Source organism: Scyliorhinus torazame, chromosome 11 (genome assembly GCF_047496885.1).
Source record: "Scyliorhinus torazame isolate Kashiwa2021f chromosome 11, sScyTor2.1, whole genome shotgun sequence".
NCBI classification, from domain to species: Eukaryota; Metazoa; Chordata; class Chondrichthyes; order Carcharhiniformes; family Scyliorhinidae; genus Scyliorhinus; species Scyliorhinus torazame.
This window is the reverse complement of record NC_092717.1, coordinates 226373001-226387896: the sequence shown is the minus strand read 5'-3', so window position 1 is coordinate 226387896 and position 14896 is coordinate 226373001. Positions and strand designations below refer to the sequence as shown.

General features: G+C 50.4%; 1 protein-coding gene across 5 annotated transcripts in view; it reads left to right on the top strand.

Annotated features, from left to right (window-relative positions):
- Positions 1-14896, top strand: part of LOC140385819 (piezo-type mechanosensitive ion channel component 2-like) — a 1561269-nt gene that overhangs the window by 501728 nt on the left and 1044645 nt on the right. The gene's annotated exons all lie outside the window — the stretch shown is intronic.

Genomic DNA, 14896 nt, shown 5'->3' with positions numbered 1-14896 from the left:
TGGTAGGGAAGCTGCTGGAGAGGATACTGAGGGATAGGATCTATTCCCATTTGGAAGAAAATGGGCCTATCAGTGATAGGCAACATGGTGTTGTGCAGGGAAGGTCATGTCTTACCAACTTAATAGAATTCTTTGAGGAAGTGATAAAGTTGATTGATGTGGGAAGGGCTGTAGATGTCATGTACATGGACTTCAGTAAGGCATTTGATAAGATTCCCCATGGTAGGCTGATGGAGGAAGTGAAGTCTCATGGGGTCCAGGGTGTACTAGCTAGATGAATAAAGAACTGGCTGGGCAACAGGAGACAGAGAGTAGTAGTGGAAGGGAGTTTCTCAAAATGGAGAACTGTGACCAGTGGTGTTCCACAGGGATCCGTGCTAGCACCACTGTTGTTTGTGATATACATAAATGATCTGGAGGAAGGTACAGGTCGTCTGATTAGCAAGTTTGCAGATGACACTAAGATTGGTGGAGTAGCAGATAGTGAAGGGGACTGCCAGAGAATACAGCAGAATATAGATAGATTGGAGAGTTGGGTGGAGAAATGGCAGATGGAGTTCAATCCGGGCAAATGCGAGGTGATGCATTTTGGAAGATCCAATTCAAGAGCGAACTATACGGTAAATGAAAACGCCCTGGGGAAAATTGATGTACAGAGAGATCTGGGTGTTCAGGTCCATTGTACCCTGAAGGTGGCTGCGCAGGTCGATAGAGTGGTCAAGAAGGCATACAGCATGCTTTCCTTCATCGGAAATGGTATTGAATACAAGAGTTGGCAGGTCATGTTACAGTTCTATAGGACTTTGGTTCAGCCACATTTGGAATACTGCATTCAGTTCTGCTCGCCACATTACCAAAAGGATGTGGATGCTTTGGAGAGGGTGCAGAGGAGGTTCACCAGGATGTTGCCTGGTATGGAGGGTGCTAGCTATGAAGAGAGGTTGAGTAGATTAGGATTATTTTCATTAGAAAGACGGAGGTTGGGGGGACCTCATTGAGGTCTACAAAATCATGAGAGGTATAGACAGGGTGGATAGCAAGAAGCTTTTACCCAGAGTGGGGAACTCATTATGAGAGGTCACGAGTTCAAGGTGAGAAGGGAAAAGTTTCAGGGAGATATACGTGGAAAGTTCTTTATGCAGAGGGTGGTGGGTGCCTGGGATGCATTGCCGGCGAAGGTGGTAGAGGCGGGCACGATAGCGTCATTTAAGATGTATCCAGACAGATACATGAATGGGCAGGGAGCAGAGGGATACAGATCCTTTGAAAATAGGACAGTTTTAGATAGAGAATCTGGATCGGCGCAGGCTTGAAGGGCCGAAGGGCCTGTTCCTGTGCTGTAATTTTTCTTCGTTCTTTGTTCATTGCCAAGGTTTGATGAGAAGGAGGTAGAAGCCTTTTTCATTTTATTTGAGAAGGTAGCTAAACAAATGAAATGGCCACAGGACATGTGGGTATTACTGATTCAAACAAAGCTGGTAGGTAGGGCGAGTGAAGTGTTTGCATCACTACCAGATGAGGTCTCTGGGACATACGAGTAGGTGAAAAAATCCATCTTAGGTGCATATGAACTAGTGCCTGAAGCCTCCAGACAAAGGTTTAGAAATTTCAGGAAATAATTTGGTCAAACATACATGGAGTTTGAAAGGCTCAAACAGAGTAATTTTGGTAGGTGGATAAGGGCTCTGAAATGAGACCAAACATATGAAGCTCTCAGAGAAATTATGGTTTTGGAGGAGTTTAAAAATTCAATTCCTGATGTAGTAAGAACTCATGTGGAAGAGCAGAGGGTTAAAACTGCAAGGTTAGCAGCAGAAATGGCAGATGATTATGAATTAGTTCATAAATCAAAGCTTGATTTCCGACATCAGTTTCAGCCTGTGAGGGATAGAAACTGGGGACATGAGAAATCCTCAAGTGGTAAAGGTAAAGGTGATCTGATAGGAGATAATAAGGGAAGTGTACCTCAGACTAAAAAAGAAATCCAGGAAGAGACATGAAAAGTTTCAAATGTTTTCATTGTAATACACTAGGCCATGTAAAATCACAGTGTTGTTGGTTGAAGAAAAGCACTGGGAAGGCTGATGTGGTAAAACAGGATAAGGCAGTGGGGTTTGTTAAAGTGGTTAATATAGCCCAAGTGAAGTGAAGGACGTGCAAAAGATTGTATGGCCTGATCAAGAGGTGATTGATATGAAGGTGCCAGATGTCTTCAAAGAATTTACTTGTGGGGGTAAAGTTTACTCATGTGTATCAGGAGGAGCAGATAAAGAAGTCAAAATTTTAAGAGATACGGGAGCTAGTCAATCTTTAACGGTAAGAGATGCAGAGTTATGTAGTTTGGGAAGAATATTGCCAGAAATGGTGGTAATATTTGGAATTCAGGGTGAGAGGAGTAGTGTTCCATTATAGAAGGTAAGGTTGGAAAGTCCAGTGAAGAGTGGTGAAGTGGTAGTAGGAGTAATAGAGAAACTATCTTGTCCAGGAATAAAGTTTATCTTGGGTAATGATATAGCTGGATCACAGGTGCGAGTGATGCCAACTGTGGTTGATAAGCCAGTTGAAAATCAGACAACTGAAGTGTTGAAGGACGGATATCCTGGGATTTTTCCGCATTGTGTAGTAACAAGGTCGCAAAGTCACAGGTTAAGACAAGAGGAGAAATCAAAGAGTGAAGATGAAGTTGAAGTGCAATTATCAGAAACGATTTTTGATCAGATGGTTGAAGAAGAACAAGAACAGGTGGAGGATGCGGCGGATATTTTTAGTTCAGGAAAATTGGGGGAGAACCACAGAAAGATGTAGAAATAAAACGGATGTATCAGAAAGCATATACGGAAAAGGAATCTGAGTGTATACCAGTGTGTTATTAACGTAAAAGTGATGCCTTGATGAGAAAATGGAGAGCTTTACATATGTAGGTGGATGAAAAGTGGGCAGAGGTTCATCTAGTATTGCCACTAGGGTATAGAAAAGAAGTGTTGTGAGTTGCACATGAGGTACCAGTGGGAGGTCATTTGAGAATAAGGAAAACTCGAGCTAAAATCTAAAAACATTTTTATTGGTCTGGACTACATAAAGATGTAGTTACATTTTGTCAATTTTGTCACACATGTCAAATGATAGGGAAACCTCAAGCAGTGATAAAACCAGCGTCCTTAATACCCATTCCAGCATTTGAGGAACCTTTTACAAGGGTCCTAATTGATTGCGTAGGACCGCTTCCTAAAATGAAAAGTGGGAATCAATATCTTTTGACTATAATGGATGTGTCTACTAGGTTTGCAGAGGCCATTCCAGTATGTAATATTGCAGCTAAAAAGATTGTGGAGGAATTACTTAAATCCTTTACTAGATATGGACTATCCACAGAAATACAGTCGGATCAAGGATCAAATTTTACCTCAAGGTTATTCAAAGAAGTTATGGATAGCTTAGGAATAAAACAATTTAAATGAACTGCGTACCATCCAGAATCGCAGGGAGCATTAGAAAGTTGGCATCAGACATTAAAGACAATGTTGAGGGCTTATTGTCACGATTATCCAGAGGATTGAGATAAAGGAATTCCATTTGCACTGTTTGCAATTAGGGATGCACCTAATGTGTCAACCAAATTCAGTCCTTTTGAACTAATTTTTGGTCATGAGGTAAGAGGACCACTTAAATTGATGAAGGAAAAATTGGTGAGTGAGAAATCGGAAATTACATTATTAGATAACGTGTCAAATTTTAGGGAACGATTAAATAGAGCAGGTGAATTGGCTAGACAACATTTAAAAGTTGCACAAAATGTGATGAAACGGGTAGCGGACAAGAAATCCAAAGTTTATAGTTTTGCCGTGGAGATAGAGTTTTAGTGTTGTCACCAGTGGTAGGTGAACCTTTAAAAGCAAGGTTTTGTGGACCGTATCAGATTGAAAGGAAATTAAGTGAGGTGAATGATGTGGTTAAAAACACCAGATAGAAGGAAGATCCACCGAGTGTGTCATGTGAATATGCTTAAGAGGTACTTTGAAAGGGTAAGAGAGAAAAAGAAGAAGGTCTTAATGATTCTAACTCAAAGTGACGAACCAAATCCAGATGACTGTGAATTTGACATACTTGAGACGTCCGGTTGTGGCTGTGCGGAGCTAAGTCGACGTTCGGCAGCTCCCGCTAGAAACTGACTTTTGGGCTCTTTTTAAGGCCCCCAACAGTACTTTTTTGACAATTCCCAGTTTGGGAAGGGGACAGCAATATTCCCCTGGCAATGTGTGGCTTGGACCAGGAGTGGAGCGGTGAAAAAAGTGGAATTGGAGCAGAGAAAGGTGCGAGGGAGGAAGACCAAGATGGTGTCGGGTGGAGAGCAGGCAGCATGTGCGCAGTGGTCACAGGAGCAGCAGGAGTTTCTCCAGCGCTGCTTCACGGAGCTGAAGGCAGAGCTGCTGGAGCCGATGAAGGCGTCAATTGACAAGCTGCTTGAGACTCAGACGGCCCAAGGGGCGGCGATCCGGGACGTCCGGCAAAAGGTCTCGGAGAATGAGGACGAGATCTTGGCCCTGGCAGTGAAGGTGGAGGCGAACGAGGCGCTCCATAAGAAATGGCAGGCGAAGTTCGTGGACATGGAGAACTGGTCGAAAAGAAAGAATCTGCGAATTCTGGGTCTCCCGGAGGGGCTGGAAGGATCGGATGTCGGAATCTACGTGGTCACCATGTTGAACACACTGATGGGTGCGGGGGCCTTCCAGGGGCCCCTGGAGCTGGAGGGGGCCCATCGAGTGCTGGCTAGGAGGCCCAAGCCCAGCGAGCCGCCGCGGGCGGTGCTGGTGCGGTTCCACCGTTTTGTGGACAGAGAATGTGTCTTAAGATGGGCCAAGAAATTACGGAGCAGCAGGTGGGAGAATGCAGAGGTCCGGATTTATCAGGACTGGTGTGCGGAGGTGGCTAAGAAGAGGGCCGGGTACAATCGGCTAAGGCGGTGCTGCATCGGAGAGGGGTGAAGTTCGGCATGTTGCAGCCGGCGTGACTGTGGGTCACCTACAGGGACCGTCACCATTACTTCGAGACGCAGGAGGAGGCGTGGCCCTTTATTCAGGCTGGAAAGCTGGACTCAGATTGAGGGCTGGGGGCGAGGGGATGATGAGGGTGGATGTTTGGGACTGTTGTGTCGTGTTTTGGGGGGACTGTACGGTTGGTTGGACAATGTATCTTCTCTGACTTTCGGGTGGGTTCGTAGGGGGCGCAGGTAAAGGCCTGTGGGCGTCGGTGGCTGGAAATGGAGATGGGGCCCCGCGGTGGGTGGGGGGGAGGCCCGAGCCGGGGGAATTAGGACTGGGCCTAGAAAGGGAGCTGCGCCAGAGGAGGTGGGGTTGGGTGGGTGGAAAGCATGGACTTTTTCCCGTGCTAAGGGTGGAAAGGGGCGGGGCCGTTGCTGGAAAGCGCGGGCTTTTTCCCGCACTGAGAGTGGAATGGGATGGGGGTGGGGGGGAGGGGAGAGCCCGTTGATGGACAGGAGGGGGAGGGGAGACTCCCAAACTGGGGGGGTCGATGGAGCGGCAGGAGTGGCCGGGGTCAGCAGGAGTCGGCTGAATCACGGGAGTGCAATTGGGGGAGCAATGCTGCGAGGGGGAGACCTAGCTGGGGGGTGTGGGGGGGTTCGGGGAACTGGGTTGCTGCTGAAGTGGCCAACGGAGAGCTGGAGTCTGTAGAGGTGGTCGGGGCGGGGGTCTGCCACTGGGGGGAACGGGAAGTGCGGGAAACGCGGGCACGTGGCTGGCCTAGAAAGGCTAATCGGCGGGGGGTGGGGGGGGTGGGGGGGGTGCAGGCAGCCCCCTGATCCCGCTGATAACCTGGAATGTAAGAGGCCTCAACGGGCCGGTCAAACGGGCCCGTGTGTTCGCGCATCTGAAGGGGCAGAAGGCAGATGTGGTCATTCTCCATGAAACACATCTGCGGGTGGCAGATCAGGTAAGGTGAAGAAAGGGGTGGGTAGGGCAGGTGTTCCATTTGGGGTTGGATGCAAAAAATCCGGGGGTGGCGATTTTGGTAGGGTAGCGGGTGTCGTTTGAGGCGTTGAGCATCGTGGCAGACAATGGAGGTAGGTATGTGATGGTGAGTGGTAAGCTGCAGGGGGTGCGGGTGGTCTTGGTAAATATATACGCTCCGAATTGGGACGATGCGGGGTTCATGCGACGCATGTTGGGCTGGATCCCGGACTTGGAGACAGGGGACTTGATAATGGGGGGGGACCTCAACACAGTGCTGGATCTGGCATTCGATCGTTCTTGGTCTAGGATGGGCAGGAGGCCGACGGCGGCCAAGGTGCTGAGCGGGTTTATGGACCAGATGGGAGGAGTGGATCCGTGGAAGAATTCTCATTCTTCTCCCATGTTCATAAGGCCTACTCTCGGATTGACTTTTTTGTAATGAGCAGGGCTCTGATTCCGAGGGTGGAGGACACAGAGTATTCGGCGATCACCATCTCTGACCATGCCCCGCATTGGGTGGACCTCGAGCTGGGGGAGGAGAGTGACCATCGGCCACTGTGGCGCTTGGAGGTGGGGTTGTTGGCGGACGAGGAGGTGAGCGGGCGGGTCCAGGGGTGTATAGAAAGGTACCTGGAGGCCAATGATAATGAAGAGGTGCAGGTAGGGTTGGTCTGGGAGGCGCTGAAGGCGGTTATCAGGGGTGAATTGATCTCCATTAGGGCCCACAGAGAGGGGAAAGAGAAGAGAGAGAGAGAGAGGCTAGTGGGGGAGATAGGAGGTATTCAGAGGCCCCCGAGGAGGGACTACTCAAGGAGTGCCGAGTTCGACCTGTTGACCACCAGGAAGGCGGAGGTGCAGTGGAGGAAGGCGCAAGGGGCGGTGTATGAGTACGGAGAGAAGGCTAGACGGATGCTGGCGCACCAGCTTCGGAAGCAGGAGGCAGCGAGGGAGATCGGGGGAGTTAGGGATGGGGGGGGGAGAGCACGGTGCGAAGTGCGGTGGGTATTAATGGGGTCTTCAGGGACTTTTATAAGAGACTGTATCGGTATGAGACCCCATCGGAGGAGGGTCGCTTTCTGGACTGGCTGAGGTTCCCGAGGGTAGAGGAGGGGCAGGTGGCGGGGCTGGGGGCGCCGGTTGCGTTGGAGGAACTGGTCAAGGGACTGGGGAGTATGCAGGCGGGGAAGGCACTAGGGCCAGATGGTTCCCTGTGGAATTCTATAGGAAGTACGTGGACCTGTTGGGCCCGCTGCTGGTAAGGACTTTCAACGGAGCAAAGGGGGGGGGGTCCTGCCCCCGATGATGTCTAGGGCGTGATTTCTCTAATTCTGAAGCGGGACAAGGACCCTATACAGTACAGATCGTATAGGCAGATTTCACTCCTTACTGTGGATGCGAAACTGCGAGCAAAGGTATTGGCCATGAGGATTGAGGACTGTGTTCCGGGGGTCATACACAAGGATCAGACAGGTTTTCTGAAAGGGAGGCAGTTGAATACCAACGTACGTAGGCTCCTGAATGTAATTATGATGCCGGCGGTGGAGGGGGAGGCGGAGATAGTGGCGGCTATGGACCGCAGAGAAGGCCTTTGATAGGGTGGAGTGGGGGTACCTTTGGGGGGTGCTGAGGAGGTTTGGGTTCGGGGAGGGTTTTGTCAGCTGGGTGAGGTTGCTGTACGAGGCCCCGGTGGCGAGTGTGGCCACGAACAGGAGGAGGTCGGAATATTTCCGGCTATACCGAGGGACGAGGCGGGGTATCCTCTATCCCCTCTGCTCTTTGCGCTAGTGGATTGAGCCCCTGGCCATGGCTTTGAGGGAGTCTAGGAACTGGAGGGGGTTGGTGCGGGGGGGAGGAGGAACACTGGCTATCGTTGTATGCGGACGATCTGCTATCGTATGTGGCGGACCCGGTGGGGGGAATGCCGGAGGTGATGCAGATCCTTAGGGAGTTTGGGGATTTCTCCGGGTATAAGCTCAACATGGGGAAGAGCAAACTGTTCGTGGTGCACCCGGGAGACCAGGAAAGGGGGATTGGTGATCATCCGCTAAAACGGGCAGAAAGAAGTTTTAGATACCTGGGGGTTCAGGTGGCTAGGAGCTGGGGGGCCCTGCATAAGCTCAACTTAACGAGGCTGGTGGAGCAAATGGAGGAGGAGTTCAAAATGTGGGATATGCTGCCGCCCTCCCTTGGAGTAGGGTGCAGTCGGTTAAAATGATGGTGCTTCCGAGGTTTTTGTTTTTGTTTTAGTGCCTCCCCATCCTGATCCCTAAGGCCTTCTTTAAGCGGGCTAACAGGAGTATTATGGGGTTCGTATGGGCGAAGAAGACCCCGAGGGTGAGAAGGGTGTTCTTGGAACGAAGCAGAGACGGGGGTGGGGGTTAGCATTGCCAAATTTATGTGGGTACTATTGGGCTGCCGACGTGGCGATGATACGTAAGTGGGTAATGGAGGGGGAGGGGGCGGCGTGGAAGAGGCTGGAGATGGCGTCCTGTGGGCATGAGCCTGGGGGCGCTGGTGACGGCACCACTGCTGCTTCCTCCGACGAGGTACACCACAAGCCCGGTAGTAGCGCTGACCCTCAAAATCTGGGGGCAATGGAGACGCCACAGGGGGGACGGCGGGGGCTTTGGTGTGGTCCCCGATACGGGAGAACCATCGATTTGTCCCGGGGAAAATGGATGGGGGGTTCCTGAGTTGGCACAGGGCAGGTATTAGGAGGATGGGGGACCTGTTCATAGATGGGAAGTTTGCGAACATTGGGGAGCTGGAGGAGAAATTTGGGCTCCCCCATGGGAATGCTTTCAGATATATGCAGGTCAGGGCGTTAGTTAGGCGACAGGTGGTGGAGTTTCCGCTGCTGCCGGCGCGCAGGGTCCAGGACAGGTTGCTTTCGGGGGTGTGGCTTGGAGAGGGTAGGATCTCGGCAACTTACCAGGTGATGCAGGAGGAGAAGAAGGCCTCAGCGGAGGAGTTAACAGGTAAATCGGAGGAGATCGACGAGGGTATGTGGGAGGATGCCCTGGGAAGGGTAAACTCTTCCTCCTCTTGCGCGAGGCTCAGCCTGATACAATGTAGGGTCCGGCACAGGGCGCACATGACCAGGCAAGGCTAAGCCGTTTTTTGGGGAGTGAGGACAGATGTGCGAGGTGTTCGGGGAGCCCAGCAAACCACACCCACATGTTCTGGGCATGTTCAGCGTTGGAGGAGTTCTGGAGGGGCGTAGCAAGGATGGTGTCAAGGGTAGTGAATTCCAGGGTTAGGCCTAGCTGGGGGCTCTCAATATTTGGGGTGTCGGACGAGCCGGGAGTGCAGGAGGCGAAAGAGGCCGGTACTCTGGCCCTTGCGTCCCTGGTAGCCCGGCGAAGGATTCTGCTTCAGTGGAAGGATGCGAGGCCCCCAAGCGTGGAATCCTGGATTAACGACATGGCAAGGTTTATTAAATTGGAGAAGGTGAAATTTGCCTTAAGGGGTTCTGTGCAAGGGTTCTTCAGGCGGTGGCAGCCGTTCCTAGACTTCCTGGCGGAGCGCTAGGAGATGGTCAGCATCAGCAACCCGGGGTGGGGGGGGGGAAGTTTGTGTCTAGTAGGGGATGCACTATTGTTTACTGTTTAACGTTTATTTGTTTATTTATGCACTTTTGTTCTTGTTGTTTTATTATTTGTGTAAAGGGGGGGTTCTGTTTTTTTGTTGTGATAATCTTTAAAAAATTTTGAATGAAAATTATTTTAAAAAAAAGAATTTGACATACTTCAAATTAAATTGGAAAATGAGGATGTTCTTAAAAATTGGGATAAATTGTTGAATTACTTTCCTGAGTAAAAACAGATTGACCTGAAAGAGTTATTGATATCACATGGGCAAGTTTGTAGAGATAAATTGGGAAGTACTAAAATGGCTATACATGATGTAGATGTGGGAAATGCTGTTCCAATCAAACAACATCCATACAGACTTAACCTGTTAAAATTGGCATAGGTTAACAAAGAGATTGAGAGTATGTTTAAAAATGGCATAATTGAAGTGGGTTGCAGCCAATGGAGTTCACCCATAGTGATGGTACCTAAACCAGACGGTACCCAACGGTTGTGTGTGGACTATAGAAAGGTTAATGCAGTTACAAGAACGGACTCTTATCCTATCCCACGTTTGGAGGATTGCATTGAGAAAGTGGGACAATCAGCTTTTATTTCCAAACTGGATTTACTTAAAGGTTACCTTTATCGAAAGGGCGAAGGAGATTTCAGCTTTTGTGACTCCAGGTGGTATATACCAATTCAAAGTTATGCCATTTGGCATGAAAACCGCCCCAGCCATATTTCAACGGTTAACTAACAAAGTAGTTTCAGGATTACCGAATTGTGCGACCCAATACATCGACGGTCTGGTAATTTTCAGCCAGACATGGAAAGAACATTTAAAACATCTGATGGAGTTATTCGATCGACTTCAGGAGGCGGGTTTTCTGATAAACCTAGCCAAAAGTGAATTTGGAAAGGCCCAAGTCACTTTCCTTGGCCATACAATCGGACAGGGTCGAATGGTCCTTCTGGATGTGAAAACAAAAGTTATTGGGGAGGTTCCGATACCGTCAACACAACGGGAAATAATGCGAGTTCTTCGTATGAATGGATTTTACCGGAAATTTGCATCAAATTTTAGCTATGTGGTCGCTCCACTGATGGACTTGCTCAAGATGCGTAACAAATTCCAGTGGACAGCGGAATTTCAACAGGCATTTGACTGCCTGAAAGCTATGATAACCAATGCTCCCGTGTTGGAGAATTACAAAGTCTCTGTGATCAGATTGAACTAAAGTATCTGACTTTAAAGAGAAATGCCGAGGCGTAGAGAAATGGATGGATCATGCAGAGACCTTCTTGTTCAAAGAGACTGTCAATCGAGAAGGATTTCAGTCGGAGGAAAAGAACAAAAATGGACTATATTATCATACCTGAAATGAAATGAAAATCACTTATTGTCACAAGTAGGCTTCAAATGAAGTTACTGTGAAAATCCCCTAGTCGCCACATTCCGGCGCCTGTTCGGGGAGGCTGTTACGGGAATTGAACCGTGGTGCTGGCCTGCCTTGGTCTGCTTTCAAAGCCAGCGATTTAGCCCTGTGCTAAACAGCCCCTGTTTGCGTTTGTTGTTTTTTGAAACAAAAAAGTATATTTACTGTGTGCATTTTTTAAAGAATAGTGAAAAGGTGAAAAATGAAACCACCTTGAAGTTGATGGTTTATTTTTTTTTCTTGGGGGGAGGTGCCATCTGAGAGTACCTTTAAGAAATGGGTGTTTTTATAGAATAACTGTAGTGGGTGTACCTTTAAGAAATGGGTGTTTATTATTGCAGTGATGTCAGATTGTGGGTGGAGCTGGGCTGTCTGTCAGCTTTTAGTTTCACTTTGAGAAAAGCTTGGGTGTGTCTATGGTTTTTTTGGTTTTGTTTCAGTGTTGGAGCTGCTGTCAGCCATAATGTTGTTCTCTCTGCCATGTAAAGACTATCTCTTGATCATTTGGTGAATTCAGAGTTCTTACTGTTCTCAGTAGTGAATTTAAAACTGATGTGCTTCTGTTAAAAGGTTTTTATTAAGTCTTATGGATATTAAAAGGAGAGTAAGGATTACTTAGTATCGTATTCTTTGGGGGTTGTATTTGAATTAATGGTTGCTAAGATGTTCACTATGTTTAAAAAAGGTTAACTTGAGTTCATAGACTAAACATTGTTTTGCTTTAAAAAAAATACTTTTCCATTTCTGCTGTTCTACACCTGTAGAGTGGGACATGTGCTCCCCATACCACAATCTATTAAAAGTTGTGGGTCAGGTGAACTCCATGATACAATTCGGGGTTCTCTAAACCCTGGCCCATAATACTCTGCAATTTTTCCTTTTCAAGAATCTGTTCAGTTTCCATTTGAATTGTTAGCATCCTGGACGAACCCCCAATTTTAGATTTAGATTCATTGTCATGTGTTTCGAGGTACAGTGGAAAGTATTGTTCTGCATACAGTCCAGGCAGTTCCATACATAAAAACATAGGACATACGATAGATACACAATGTACCTTCTGCACTGTAAATTCTATGATATGATAAATACATAGACATCGAGTGAAGCATGCTGAGTATAGTGCTACAACAATAGAGAAGATGCATAGAGAGATCAGTTCAGCCCATAAGAGGGTCATTCAGTAGTCTGGTGACAGCAGGGAAGAAGCTGTTTTTGAATCTGCGTGTTCTCAGACTTTTATATCTTCTGCCTAATGGAAGAGGTTAGAAGAGAGAATAACCCAGGTCTTTGATTATGCTGCCCACTTTCCCAAGGCAGCGGGAGGTGTAGACAAATTCAATGGATGGTAGGTGGGTATGATGAACTGAGGGATGTTCACGATTCTGTAGTTTCTTATGGCCTTGGGCAGAGCAGTTGCCATACCAATCTGTGATACAGCCAGATAGGCTGCTTTCTATGGTGCATCTGTCAAAAGTGGTAAGAGTCAATTTTGTTAGGATCCCGAACGAGAACAATTTATGAAACTGTGAGGAAATGTTACTGCACCACAGAGTGATAACACTAACCAATAGGCATTTTTTAAATGTTAAAATAAACTTTAATTTAATCACAGAATTAACCTGAGCAACAAAAATATGTCTTTGCAGTTCATAGTTATAACAGTTAAGTAAAAGAAGAAACCATGGGCGGGATTCTCTGACCCCACGCTGGGTCGGAGATTCCCCACAGGGAGTCGCGAATCCCGCCCCGCCGCTCCGACGCTGGCTGCCGTTTTTCCGGCCCGCTAAAAAGTCCGCTGACGGGAACCGCGCCGCGCGCCTCGCAAAATGGCGAGATTCGGCGCAACATGATGGTCCCCGGGGCTGCTGCAAATCTCTGGCTCGGATGGGCTGAAGTCCCGCCGACATGACTGCAGGTCACACCGGCGTAAATCAAAGTAGGTCTTAAACGGCGTCAACCAGTCGTGCGGGACGAGCGAGGAGGTAGGGGTTGGCGTGGGGCGGCTGCCAGAGAGGAGTCAGCATGGCCATGGCTGGGGGGGGGGGGGGGGGGGCGGGGCGTTGCGGGTGTCGGTGGAGGATGCTCCCCAGGGCTGGGGGTGCGTGCCGGTGATCGGGGTCGGTGCCGTGGGTGGGGGTGCCGGGGATGGGAGTGCCGATGATTGGGGTCGGTGCCGGGGGTGGGGGTGCCGGGGGTGGGGGTGATGGGGTGGGAGTGCTAGGGAGGGGATCGTGGGTGCCGGGGTTGGTGGGGGTGTTTGCCTGGCCAGGTGCCAGCTGGCAACAGTGGTGACCATGCAGCCCATGGTACCTGGCTGCGGAGAGGGGTATGGGCAATGATGACGTGTCATCTACCCCCACCCCCTGCAGACCGTTATCTTTGGGCATCACCCAGCGATGTTGGCCGCCGTAGCGGGAGCCGCCCTTCTACATGTTGCCCTGTGGGAGCTGGAGCAGGAGCGTGCCAGGGAGGCGGGCGTAGAGGAGTGTGCTGCAGAGGGGCAAGTGGCAGCCACCCGGGCTGGAGAGCCGCCCGCCCAACAGGAGGAGGAGGAGGAGGAGGTGGTGCTGGTGCCACCGCGATGGAGGCGCCTGATGAAACCCCATGTGTACCGGCGCCGCTCGTCGTACCAGGACCTCACGGACTGGGTATGCAGGAGGAGATTCAGGATGAGTCAGGAAACCGTCGCCCTTTTCTGCCACCTGATGGCACACCTGGCACCGCGTGGGACTGGGGGTGGACACCCTCTCCCGGAGGCCGTCAAGGTGACAGTGGGCCTGAAGTTCTACGCCAAGGGGTCGTTCCAGTCGCCGAGTGGGGGCCTCTCCGGTATCTTCCAGGCATCGGTGCACCAGTGCATCCGTGCAGTGACGGACGCCCTGTATGACATTGTGGACCGGTACATCCAGTTCCCTGTGTTCCCTGTGGACCGCACCGACCAGAATGCCCGGGCTGCAGTGGCCAGGATACCCATGGTACACGCGGCGATCGATGGGGTGCATGTGGCCACCAGCAGATAACAGGGTGGTGTTAATGAGCGGGAAGGGGTACTACTCCATGAACATTCTGTGACCACTGCATGAAGATCCTGCACGTCTGCACCCGTTACCCGGACAGCGTGCATGACTCGTTCATATTGGCACAATCTTTCATCCTCGCCATGTTCAAGGGTCATCCCCCCCACCCCCCACCCCCCGGCTGAGGGGCTGGTTGCTAGGCGGCAAGGGTTACCCGTTGCGGTCGTGGCTGATGACACCTATACGGAGGCCACAGACTGCCGCGGAGACCCGCTACAACGATGCCCATGCAGCGACCAGGGGTATGGTCGAAAGGTGCTTTGGGCTGTTAAAGATGCGCTTTAGGTGCCTGGACCGCTCTGGAGGGGCCCTCCAGTACCCGTCGAATAGGGTCGGCCGCATCGTTGTGGTCTGCCGCGTCCTGCACAATATCGCCCAGCAGAGGGGTGATGTGCTGGAGGCAGAGGAGGGAGAGGGGGAGGAGCAACATGACGAAGGGCAGGCCTCCCCAGATGAGGATGATGGGGGCAATGTACGGGACAGATGGGCTGGACAGGGACGGGAGACTGCCCACCGTCACCGGCTGAGCCAGTGGGAATGAGGCGAGTTGATAGCCGCACGATTCACAGACTGGGGGGGGGGGGGGGGGGGAATCGCTGAGTATGGGCATGGACAGCACAGAACGGCACCAGCCCACCACCCTCACACTGCCCACCACCAACCACCCTTACCCCGCCCACCACCCACCACCCTCACCCCGCCACCACCCTCACCCCACCCACCACCACATAACCCGCAGGCACACCACCCCTCCATTGCACATCCACCTGCGGCACAATGGGAAGGGCTTACACAATCTCCAGTGGAATCGGGTCTATTGCATGCTATGGCACTAACAC